Raw genomic sequence first — 13,589 nt, forward strand, 5'->3', positions numbered from 1 at the left:
CAGTCATGATGCTGTATGGATGTGTGTGTATAATAATCTCAGTGATGCATTACTGTCCTGAATGTCCTCCACACTCTCTGTGAACCGGTCGGTGCTGGACCCGACTGGACCAAAATGAGCCATGTTGAATACGCTAAAGTGTGTGTGTGTTCAGACTCCAGAGATCTTTTCCAGGTTATATTTATAATACTTATATGAAGAGCCTAACGTTACACCACATTCTGGTTTAGCTCGTCCTCGTGTAGTGTTTAACACAGCCATCTGCCGGTAATTTACACCAGAGACATTTGCTCATAAACCCGCTCTAATCCAATCAGCACGAGCCACTGCACATCGCTCGTGTCGTTTAACTGATCGCTCTTAATGTGCACCCTTAATCTCTCGCCCTCCTGCTCCACGCAAATCTGATTTTACATCTGTAATTACAGAAGAGGCCCGAGATCTCGCGTCTGACAGGCTGGAAGAGCCGCTTCCTTTCTGAGAGCAAAACACACATGAAGCTTCATAAAACACTCATTCAGAGTATTAACAAACCACCGTCATGTCTGCAGTGCTAGTGTCAGCAAACACAAGAGTACCTGAAGGACTGGCGTCTGCCACTGCTCAGACAAACAGATACTGGTTCAACCTCTAGTTCATTACTGTAATCAGTCTTGAGGAATCATGTGCCTTTCTTAGGGGACGTCAACATAACACGTGTTCTTGCATTCAAAAAGAATAGAACAGAAACCAACAGAAAAGAACGGAAATCAAAAGAATAGAACAGAATGTAACAGAATAGAACAGAATGGGAAAGAATAGAACAAAATGGGAACGAATAGAACAGAATGGGAAAGAATAGAACAGAATAGAACAGAATGGGAAAGAATAGAACAGAATGGGAAAGAATAGAACAGAATGAGAAAGAATAGAACAGAATGGGAAAGAATAGAACAGAATGGGAACGAATAGAACAGAATGGGAAAGAATAGAACAGAATGAGAAAGAATAGAACAGAATGGGAAAGAATAGAACAGAATGGGAAAGAATAGAACAGAATGAGAAAGAATAGAACAGAATGGGAAAGAATAGAACAGAATGGGAACGAATAGAACAGAATGGGAAAGAATAGAACAGAATGAGAAAGAATAGAACAGAAACCAACAGAATAGAACGGAAATCAAAAGAATAGAACAGAATGGGAAAGAATAGAACAGAATGAGAAAGAATAGAACAAAATGGGAACGAATAGAACAGAATGGGAAAGAATAGAACAGAATGAGAAAGAATAGAACAGAATGGGAAAGAATAGAACAGAATGGGAACGAATAGAACAGAATGGGAAAGAATAGAACAGAATGAGAAAGAATAGAACAGAATGAGAAAGAATAGAACAGAATGGGAAAAAATAGAACAGAATGGGAAAGAATAGAACAGAATAGAACAGAATAGAACAGAATGTAACAGAATAGAACAGAATGGGAAAGAATAGAACAGAATAGAACAGGAACCAGAAACAACCAGATTAGAACAGAAATCAAGAGAATAGAACAGAATAGAACGCAACAGAATGTGGCTTAAATATTGGCTATTTTAGTGTTTAACTCTGCAATGTGACTGACAGCTGAAGATCTGCGACATTAATTAGCACAACGCTGAACAACATCAAGATCAAAATAAGTGTTTTACACTAAGGTTCAATTCGTTAACATTAGTTAATTAGGTATCATGAACCAACACTGAACAACCATTTTACAGCATTTACTAATCAAACTTTATGTTGATTAATAAATATATAACAAATATTAAAATACATTAGTATATGTAGAAATTAGCCCAAACGAATAAATGCAATAAAAGCTGCTCATTATTAGTCCATGGCACTGAATAACAGAGATGGTGAACCGCTCTGTGATTGGAGATGAGAGGTCACTAACACACACCACTGGGTCACCATCAAACACACACCACTGGGTCACCATCAAACACACACCACTGGGTCACCATCAAACACACACCACTGGGTCACCATCAAACACACACCACTGGGTCACCATCAAACACACACCACTGGGTCACCCTCAAACACACACCACTGGGTCACCATCAAACACACACCACTGGGTCACCATCAAACACACACCACTGGGTCACCATCAAACACACACCACTGGGTCACCATCAAACACACACCACTGGGTCACCATCAAACACACACCACTGGGTCACCATCAAACACACACCACTGGGTCACCATCAAACACACACCACTGGGTCACCATCAAACACACAGCACTGGGTCACCATCAAACACACACCACTGGGTCACCATCAAACACACACCACTGGGTCACCATCAAACACACACCACTGGGTCACCATCAAACACACACCACTGGGTCACCATCAAACACACACCACTGGGTCACCATCAAACACACACCACTGGGTCACCATCAAACACACACCACTGGGTCACCATCAAACACACACCACTGGGTCACCCTCAAACACACACCACTGGGTCACCATCAAACACACACCACTGGGTCACCATCAAACACACACCACTGGGTCACCATCAAACACACACCACTGGGTCACCATCAAACACACACCACTGGGTCACCATCAAACACACACCACTGGGTCACCATCAAACACACACCACTGGGTCACCATCAAACACACACCACTGGGTCACCATCAAACACACAGCACTGGGTCACCATCAAACACACACCACTGGGTCACCCTCAAACACACACCACTGGGTCACCATCAAACACACACCACTGGGTCACCATCAAACACACACCACTGGGTCACCATCAAACACACACCACTGGGTCACCATCAAACACACACCACTGGGTCACCATCAAACACAACACACATCACAAGACGTGACGTAATGACACTATTTAGAACTACTATTCTAGTAAATGTGAAAATACACTCAATTATTCTCAATAATACTATTCGTTCTCATCAAAAAGAAAGTAGAAAAATGGACCTCTAGCTTGTCAAACAAACACCTATATCAGTAGCTCATCTAAACACTAGAACTATAGAGTCCTTTGCTGAAGATTTCCCAGAGAAATAAACCTCTCATGCTGAAACTCACACACAATTCACACAACGACGTTTAATGAGATTATTCCCGCTGTGCTACTCGACCGAATAAGTCTGGTTTCTGCCCACAAGCCGCTTTACATTTTCTCAAACACATCGACACAGAGGGATGGAAAACACTTCTCAATATCCAAAAGGACAAACGCTTCCTGCAGTGCTACATTGGTATTCTGCTCTCAGTTTCGCCGAGAGCCAAACGGTATCAAACCCTCTATGACCTCCGACTCGCATCCCAACACAGGAGAGAGAGAATACTGAAAAACAAATGCAAAATCTCAGTTCTGTCTCGTATGAAATCCTAACTTTGGGTGACCCAACACAAGCAGCAACATGGGTGTCCCCTGCAAAGGGTCTGTACATATACATCAAATGTTACTTATTCATTATATATATATATATATATATATATATATATATATATATATATATATATATATATAGTTGTGTGCATAAGATTGCATAACATTTTTGTCTCCTAAGACACAAGATTATTTTAAAGAAACTACATGAGCTATTTACAAGCATATTTCCCACAAGACAAAATAATTTTCCTCCTAGAGCACCAGTGAATGTGTGCAGCTTTTGTAATAGTTGTGTGTGAGTGCATGCAGTTACTGCTGGAAAGGTTTCAATATGCAGGAGATTCTGGAAAACCTGGTAATTATGATTTATAAGAAGAGCTTTGTGTAGTAACTGCTCAGGACAAACAGAGATGTATGAAAATCATTCATAAAACATAGAAACAGGAATATACACATCATCAGAAGAACCAAAGGGATGAAAACTTTGAAAGAATCATGTGTGTCAGATGAGTTATTATTGAGTCTGTGGAATAGAGGGAATATCTGTGAAAGAGCTTCAGGGCAGGACTAAACACAAATAAAACTTCATTTTTTATGGCCGTACTTCTTTTCTTAAATGATAAACATCTTGCAACATCTTATATATAAACTAAAACCCTGACAGAATACTTTTTATACGTAAATATAAATGTATATTTGATTAGCATGTTGTGCTAACTACAGTATTGATGATGCTTTTAATCTTAAATGGAGAAAATCTATCCACTAAAACAGTAAAGGTGCCATGATTCAGAAAGCCAACCAACGAAAGACAGAAGGAGAGTGAAAATGAAAAAAGAACTGGCTGAGATAATAGGTGAAGAACAGATAAGATAAAGAGAAGGATAGAGAGAAACAGAAGACAAGAGAAGAGAGTAAAAGCAATGGGTCTGGAAGAGAGAGTAACAGATGAGTGTAGACGAGTACAAAATGGATCTCGCCCAAAAAATTGGGATTGCTTTCTGGAACTGAAGACAGCAAGCGATTGGGAGAGAATTGAACAAAACTTGCTTTAGAAGAGAACAAAATATAAGAAGCAGTGATTCATCTAACTTAGAGCAACCTGAACCCTCTAAAGGGCCGAACACAAAATGACCAGAAGCGTCCATTCAGAACAGCAACTTGGAGAAAGAGAAACTCTTCAGCCGCTCTTTCAAAGCGTTTATCAAGGGTTCTGTCAGCACGACTATTAGAACAGTCTGAACGTATCAGATCAATGCCATGAACAGAAGAATGAAGCACGTCAAAACACACACAGGCGAGTCTCAATGCGAGTCTATGAACTGAGGCTTACCTTCTTTGCAGTATTTCCCCCGGAAGCGTGTGTGAGAGCAGTCGCAGTGGACCTCCCCGAACTGGACGGTGCAGTATCCTCCATTGAGGCAGGGGTTCTGCTTGGTGCACAGATACTCCAGATCGTTATGAATGCCATTGCTGTTGAGAAGAGAGGGAGGCATCTCGCCCACCTTCAGGTTGGAGATCAGACCCATGAAGGGAGGCTCGTATTTCACCGTGCTGGACGTTAGCGCGGACAGGCGTACGTCCGGGGGAATCCCCCCTACGAAGAGGTCGCTGACGACGGCCATTTCTTTGCGCTTGGAACGGACTTCGGCCACTTTGGTTTCCCCGTCCACCATCAGCATGGTCTCGCGGTAGTTTCGGGTGAGCAGGACCATGTGCCAGCGGTCGTCATTGACGCGGGTCTCCATCTGCAGGCTAGCTGGTTCGGCGCAGTGGATGGCGAACCGGAGCTGAAGGTGTCCTTCGCCGATTAGCAGCTCCAAGAAGTCACAGTTCCCACCGTCGTCCAGGTAAAGAACCAGAGCTTTGCTCACGTTGGTCTTCAGACTGAAGCTGAGCTCCCCGATCGATCCTGCTTCCCAACGGGAGTAACGCGCCCACTGGCCGGGAGCACCGCTGAACTCCAGGGCCCCTGCCGACAGAAAGAGTCCAGCTAACAGCAACGGCCACAGGGGCCGGAGAGTGGACCAACACCGAGACTTCATTTCACCCACGCCGGTGATACGAGCTCAGAAACCTCCTCCACTGAGACAGCAGAGCTCCTCGTGACTCTGAGAGATGGGGAACAGACGGCTCAATTCCCAATGCTGCAGGATCACACAGGCCAATTGTTCACTCTCTTTCTTGCCCTGCTCCTCTTTATCCAGACTCTATCCGTAGTCTCTCCATTGGTCGGTGCATTAGGCTGGAGGTGGATGAGAGATAAATGGCTCCCAATTTAGATTTTCTCTGAAACTCTTTCAATCCAAGAAGAGATTTCAAAGCAGAGATTTGGTGTCCAGTGGACCACGGGTGGAGGTCATGGTCGAGTCTTTATGTGATTCATGTTCTTCCAAACGGCCTTATTCCCACGGTAGGAACGATCTACTGCCCTCCAGATTCCAGCATTTTCCAGGCCTACAAGACAAAAGGGAACATTTGATTAGCTCAGCAGCAAACACAGCCTTACTAAACCCAGCAGACAGGGTCAAGGGTTTGAGATCACCCTGCTGGGACGGATATTCACTGACAATCCTTCATCTGAGCAGACACTGATATCCGAGGTTTGAGAGACCCTTCACACCCGCCTGTGGTGTTTCAGAACTGATCAGGTGTTTCTGTTCAGTGTAGAAATGCTACATGTTAAATCACACAAATGTTGCCATTAGTTGGGCCAGTTTTAACCAGCCTGCGACCACAATGCTCTGACTGAAAACTGTGAAAATGGCAGTCATGTTTCAAGAAAACAGCACAATCACTCAGCCAGACATCGGATCCAGACACTCTATCATCTCTTGTTACGCTGATGTATCTTAATGAAGATCTGTGCTGAACGCTGATGTTTATATATTACAGCGCTGCTCTAATCTAATCTGAAACAAAATGGAGTCGCTGTCTGGAAAGTCTGATTGCTGCTCTTGACCCGCCGGCCTTCACGAAGACCTGCCCATTATTTCTGAAGAGAGAATTTAACTGCCCGCATGAAGCGCTCACAATTAAACACTCGTCGCCTATCAGCCCTTATTTGGGGGAACTATTCCTTTAACTGCTTGTGATTCTCCTCATTTGTAAATTATTCTGGATAACAGCAACTGCAACAAAAATAATCATAAAAATGTACATGTTTAAGTTCTGCCACTGAATTAGATGACTCCCATTCATTTAAATACACCCCCTCAGCCCAAAACCCCATTTCAACCAATCTGATGTGCACTAACTGATTGACAGGGAGAGTATTTGGACCATATTACGCACTGTGTACTCAACGGTGTAGTGTATTAGTTTTATAAGGTTATTTTGTCACCCATCAGAGTCTAAAAGCCCCTCCCGCTCTTAAAGTTGGGATCGTTGAGTGCATGAAGTGTCCCACATTCCACACTTCACTTTACAGTTAATTAAGTGCATCATCCAGTTGTTTAAAGTGTACTTTTTCCTTTTCGAATTCCCACTAATTACACTATTTATACTTGCAAAACTGCATGGAAAGGTAATTGGGATGCACCTGCGTAGTTTTACACGAATTTCAGCTCAAATGTTTTCATGTCTAATATAGGCTAAACATTCATTATAAACGCTGCAAAAGGCTATGTTAATATTGAGAGACCGCACTGAATAAATCCAGCCATGTTGAACGCCGAGCCATTTATTAAAGGGTCAGTGATTGTCAGATGATGATTATGAGTCTCTTCATGCATATGAATATATAATGTCCACTTCAGAAATGGCAAAGCACTTACTCAACTCCATCACGCGCCCCGTGGGTCACACTGCCGAGAGTGTGTGAGACAGGCAGTGATTGTTGAATAGGATGAGTGTTAATGTTTGGGGAAGTTTGTGTGCGTGTGTGAAACTTAAACATGATCTATCAGGCCATTTTCTGGTTGGCTTCTCTGGTTCTGGAGTTGTTCTAGACCAGTGGAGGTTTCTGCACTTCTTCTCCCACAGGAAACACTCAGTGATTATAACACAAGGCCACAGTGTTGTGCTGACCTGTGACCCTTGCACTGAAAAACCACACAAGGAAAACAGACTTCTGTTGAGAGAGCTGTGATTTTTGGGTTCAGACGGTTCAGTATATTGTTGTTGTTTTGCGCTATTTTCTTTTTACAATGTTTTAATTGAACACAGATGCTTTGGTAATAAGAATGTAAAAATATTTGTCAAGCCAAAAATATAACATAGAAATTGAGATGAATCTGAATTTGTGCATCTATCATATAGCATCATATACACAAGGTGTTATCATAACCGTGGTGTTTGTCAGTGATTCTCCACTGTGTGTCCGTCACTAAAGCCAAATGAGAAACAGCTGTAATGTCACTTCATTATCTTCATTTAAACATCAGCTCATTAAAAGCATCTAGAACAGGCCATCTGACGCAGTTCACATACTTAAAACTGACATTAATTTCCACCGACATACTCCCCAGAGATGTGAACGCTGGAACAGAACTCCGTCTGACTGCCGGCTTCATGTCATTTCCAGTCGCTGGATTTGACAGTTAATGAGCTTCATCAAATTCTGTTTTTTAAAGTCTAATCAATAGGGCTGCGATAAACGATTATTTTTAAAACGATTAATCTAGCGGCTATTTTTTCGATGCATCGGTTAATCTAACGATTCATTTTTCCAGTCCGATTCGATTTCGATTCGATAATCGATTATCTCCTCATTAATTGACTAATAGCAATTTATACATGTTGATTTACATATCTGAATGAAAAAAAAACATGAATTCCTTAACATTGCAATATATGTTTATTGCTTTTAAAATTCCAAAATAAAAGACTATACAAGTGCAAAGTAATGAATTCTTAGTCAGAGGTAGCATTCAATAAAACCTTGAAGCTTTGAAAATAGACCTAGCTTATTGAAGAAAAGTGCAATCTGTCACCACACATTAAAGAGCCACAAAATAGTAGGCCTATTTATGGTTTAATTTTCTTTGACTGACCAAATTTGAAAGTTGAGACTTTATTAATTGTTCCTTCTTGGTCCTGTCTGTCAGCGCGTTGTCAGTGTCCTCTATGCATTTTTCACGACATTAATAGCTATAAGCGCATACTTGCAGCAGTCTCGCGCGCGCTTAGAGCTCGTGTGAATCGCACGCATAAACTGAAGTTAAGGAACAACCTCGATCCATCAGCAAACGCCACATAGATCGCTTCATTTCACTGCGCTTCATGACCTTTTTTTCATTTTGCGCGAAGAAGCCGTTCGCCGGAGATGCGGAGTTCATTCATGATTTTTAGGCTACCGGTATAATAATCATCCTGCCGCTGGGTCTGAGTGAGTCATTTACTCTTTAAAATAAAATACCTTATTTTACTCATTTAAGACTGCTCTTATGAGGACACTCGATAAAACGGACAGTTTGGCGTAATTTGTGTGTTATGGTTCGTTCAAGCCCGAAAGAGAACTCGATACTGACGCACATTTTTCTGTGTGTGTGTACTTTAGAGGAACGAGTGCTTGCCGCCTTGCACTTCTGATAGTCTGAGGAGCCACTCGTGTTGCTACTACTCTCCAGCGCCGCCATTAGGGGTGTGAACCTACACTGGTCTCACGGTTCGGTTCGATTACGATTATCATGTCATCGATTCAGTTCAATTCGATATCGCGATGCATCCCGGTGCACTGCATCTGCAATTTCAATTTTTAATTTTTAGCGACATGGGGTTAGTTGTCACGACGTCTGGGCGATAAAAACAGCAATGATAATTATCGAAATATCATTTTCATAGATAAAACGACAACAAGAGTTCGATAAATGTTCAATATAATGTTTATGTAACGAAACCGCACTGCTCATTTGAGCCGCGCGTCACACGGACGTGTTTACTTGCTGATCGTCTCGGTCACATGACCACTGACCAGCGCTGAGATCCAGTGAGAAACACGATGACTGATGATTTAAACTAGTAGATGAAGCAGCGCTGATAAATAGTGCAACGATACAGTCAGAAGCTTTTCAATCTACAAATCACCAGCATTTACCCTGGATTTACTGTAGTAACCTAACACTAACCATGGTATTGTGGCAGAAATGTGGGATATTATTATATTATTAATGTAGACATGTACTATAGTAATAGAATATAAACACTGTATTTTTTTGTGATAAAGTTATAGCGTTTGAGCATTATACTAAATGTATTTAGGCTAATGTTTTTCATACAAATACCATAGAAACCTTATAGTTACATTTTACATTTTTGTTATAGAGATGCAATATGCGTGACTTTATCTGTGGTTATCATATTCTAAATGTATGCTACTATGGAAGACAAATGGTTAATTTTAATAAAACTCAAACAGTCAGAATATTTACATTTTACAAATATATAAATTAGGTTACAATTATTAAAGATGATACTGTTTTTTTTTTTTTTAATGAACATAAATTTACATCTGCATCTCAACACAAGCTAATATCAAATGAGCATTTCTGAGCCAAAACATGTCATATTATTATTAATATGTCAGCCTGCACTGCAAACTGTGCTGAAGATACGATTCATCTAAGTCGGGCGACACACACCGGTTTCATGATTTGACAATATCACCCGTTTAGAACATGCAGAAACTAAGAACTTAATTTTTCTATTAATATATTTATTTTGTTCAAGAAAAAGAAAAGTGAAAAAGTGTAAAGAATTGAAAAAGTGTTTGTCATGTTCTGACCATAAACAGTAGTTTAAAACCACAATTAACAGTCTGTTTTCTACAACTTTCACTTAATAGCAAAATCTGGCTTTAAACTGGAAAGAAATGAAGATTTGATATTTATCATGATAATTATCGAGATCAACTGATATGAAATATGTTATAGTGAAATTTTTTTGGCTATATTGCCCAGCCCCAATAGTCTGTATCCCAGTAACATTACAAAAATGACATTAAGACAAGAACTTCATCATTTCACTTGTCTCATATTGGATGAAGTTTGCATCATTGATGCTGTTATTATCCTGTTTATTACTGTGAAGCTGCTTTGAAACCATTTCTATTGTATAAAGCGCTTTAGAAATAGAGCTGACTTGACTTAAACCGATGGGCTTTTAATATAAGGACAGCCTGACTTTGAATCATTGTCCTCTCTAGCTGTGCACATATTTAACAATGACACAAAAAAGAGAACCAGAAGTAAAATAGAAAATATCAAAGTGTTGCTGTCAGTAATTCACTCAGCTTCCTCTTCAAGTGCAAACAGACACTATAAACCCTGAGCTCCAGCACACGCATCACTTCCTGTCAGACGAACAGCATGAAGGGCATGAAGGCACACACACACTGCGCTGATAAGACTCTCCCCGGTGTATCTCTCATCACACAGCGCTGATAACACACTCGAGGGCACTACACAGGAGACGAGGGCACGAGCTGGACCTTCAGCACTGACACTGAGCGCTTCATAAACACTGATCTCAGGTCAGCTGATCTGCCATCGTGTGACGGCGCTTCATAAACACTGATCTCAGGTCAGCTGATCTGCCATCGTGTGACGGCGCTTCATAAACACTGATCTCAGGTCAGCTGATCTGCCATCGTGTGACGGCGCTTCATAAACACTGATCTCAGGTCAGCTGATCTGCCATCGTGTGAAAGCGCTTCATAAACACTGATCTCAGGTCAGCTGATCTGCCATCGTGTGACGGCGCTTCATAAACACTGATCTCAGGTCAGCTGATCTGCCATCGTGTGACGGCGCTTCATAAACACTGATCTCAGGTCAGCTGATCTGCCATCGTGTGACGGCGCTTCATAAACACTCATCTCAGGTCAGCTGATCTGCCATCGTGTGACGGCGCTTCATAAACACTGATCTCAGGTCAGCTGATCTGCCATCGTGTGACGGCGCTTCATAAACACTGATCTCAGGTCAGCTGATCTGCCATCGTGTGACGGCGCTTCATAAACACTGATCTCAGGTCAGCTGATCTGCCATCGTGTGAAAGCGCTTCATAAACACTGATCTCAGGTCAGCTGATCTGCCATCGTGTGACGGCGCTTCATAAACACTGATCTCAGGTCAGCTGATCTGCCATCGTGTGACGGCGCTTCATAAACACTGATCTCAGGTCAGCTGATCTGCCATCGTGTGACGGCGCTTCATAAACACTGATCTCAGGTCAGCTGATCTGCCATCGTGTGACGGCGCTTTATAAACACTGATCTCAGGTCAGCTGATCTGCCATCGTGTGACGGCGCTTTATAAACACTGATCTCAGGTCAGCTGATCTGCCATCGTGTGACGGAGCTTCAAAAACACTGATCTCAGGTCAGCTGATCTGCCATCGTGTGACGGCGCTTTATAAACACTGATCTCAGGTCAGCTGATCTGCCATCGTGTGACGGCGCTTTATAAACACTGATCTCAGGTCAGCTGATCTGCCATCGTGTGACGGCGCTTCATAAACACTGATCTCAGGTCAGCTGATCTGCCATCGTGTGACGGCGCTTCATAAACACTGATCTCAGGTCAGCTGATCTGCCATCATGTGACGGCGCTTCATAAACACTGATCTCAGGTCAGCTGATCTGCCATCGTGTGACGGCGCTTCATAAACACTGATCTCAGGTCGGCGCTTCATAAACACTGATCTCAGGTCAGCTGATCTGCCATTGTGTGACGGCGCTTCATAAACGCTGATCTCAGGTCAGCTGATCTGCCATCGTGTGACGGCGCTTCATAAACACTGATCTCAGGTCAGCGCTTTATAAACACTGATCTCAGGTCAGCTGATCTGCCATTGTGTGACGGCGCTTCATAAACACTGATCTCAGGTCAATTGATCTGCCATCGTGTGACGGCGCTTCATAAACACTGATCTCAGGTCAGTTGATATCCCATCGTGTGACAGCGCTTTATAAACACTGATCTCAGGTCATTTGATCTGCCATCGTGTGACAGCGCTTTATAAACACTGATCTCAGGTCAGCTGATCTGCCATCGTGTGACAGCGCTTTATAAACACTGATCTCAGGTCAGCTGATCTGCCATCGTGTGACGGCGCTTCATAAACACTGATATCAGGTCAGCTGATCTGCCATCGTGAGACGGCGCTTTATAAACACTGATCTCAGGTCAGCTGATCTCCCATCGTGTGACGGCGCTTCATAAACACTGATCTCAAGTCAGCTGATCTGCCATCGTGTGACGGCGCTTCATAAACACTGATCTCAGGTCAGCTGATCTGCCATCGTGTGACGGCGCTTCATAAACACTGATCTCAGGTAGGCTGATATCCCATCGTGTGACGGCGCTTCATAAACACTGATCTCAGGTCAGCGCTTCATAAACACTGATCTCAGGTCAGCTGATCTGCCATTGTGTGACGGCGGTTCATAAACACTGATCTCAGGTCAGCTGATCTGCCATCGTGTGACGGCGCTTCATAAACACTGATCTCAGGTCAGCTGATCTGCCATCGTGTGACGGCGCTTTATAAACACTGATCTCAGGTCAGCTGATCTGCCATCGTGTGACGGCGCTTCATAAACACTGATCTCAGGTCAGCTGATCTGCCATCGTGTGACGGCGCTTCATAAACACTGATCTCAGGTCAGCTGATCTGCCATCGTGTGACGGCGCTTCATAAACACTGATCTCAGGTAGGCTGATATCCCATCGTGTGACGGCGCTTCATAAACACTGATCTCAGGTCAGCGCTTCATAAACACTGATCTCAGGTCAGCTGATCTGCCATTGTGTGACGGCGGTTCATAAACACTGATCTCAGGTCAGCTGATCTGCCATCGTGTGACGGCGCTTCATAAACACTGATCTCAGGTCAGCGCTTTATAAACACTGATCTCAGGTCAGCTGATCTGCCATTGTGTGACGGCGCTTCATAAACACTGATCTCAGGTCAGTTGATCTGCCATCGTGTGACGGCGCTTCATAAACACTGATCTCAGGTCAGTTGATATCCCATCGTGTGACAGCGCTTTATAAACACTGATCTCAGGTCAGCTGATCTGCCATCGTGTGACAGCCCTTTATAAACACTGATCTCAGGTCAGCTGATCTGCCATCGTGTGACGGCGCTTCATGAACACTGATCTCAGGTAGGCTGATATCCCATCGTGTGACGGCGCTTCATAAACACTGATCTCAGGTCAGCTGATCT

The 13,589-nt window shown here is 42.9% G+C and overlaps 1 pseudogene across 1 annotated transcript in view; it reads right to left on the minus strand.

Annotated features, from left to right (window-relative positions):
* Positions 1-3,237: 3,237 nt before the first annotated feature.
* Positions 3,238-13,589, minus strand: part of LOC143701400 (neurexin-2 pseudogene) — a 66,834-nt pseudogene continuing 56,482 nt past the window's right edge. The window contains exons 2-3 of the transcript XR_013190112.1: positions 4,750-5,873; positions 3,238-3,368 (exon numbers count right to left, since the gene is read on the minus strand). The product of XR_013190112.1 is annotated as a neurexin-2 pseudogene (transcript). The remainder of the gene's footprint in view (positions 3,369-4,749; positions 5,874-13,589) is intronic.

The sequence above is a fragment of the Siphateles boraxobius genome, unplaced genomic scaffold (assembly GCF_051911475.1).
Source record: "Siphateles boraxobius isolate OS27281-9 unplaced genomic scaffold, OSU_SipBor_1 325, whole genome shotgun sequence".
Lineage (NCBI taxonomy): Eukaryota > Metazoa > Chordata > Actinopteri > Cypriniformes > Leuciscidae > Siphateles > Siphateles boraxobius.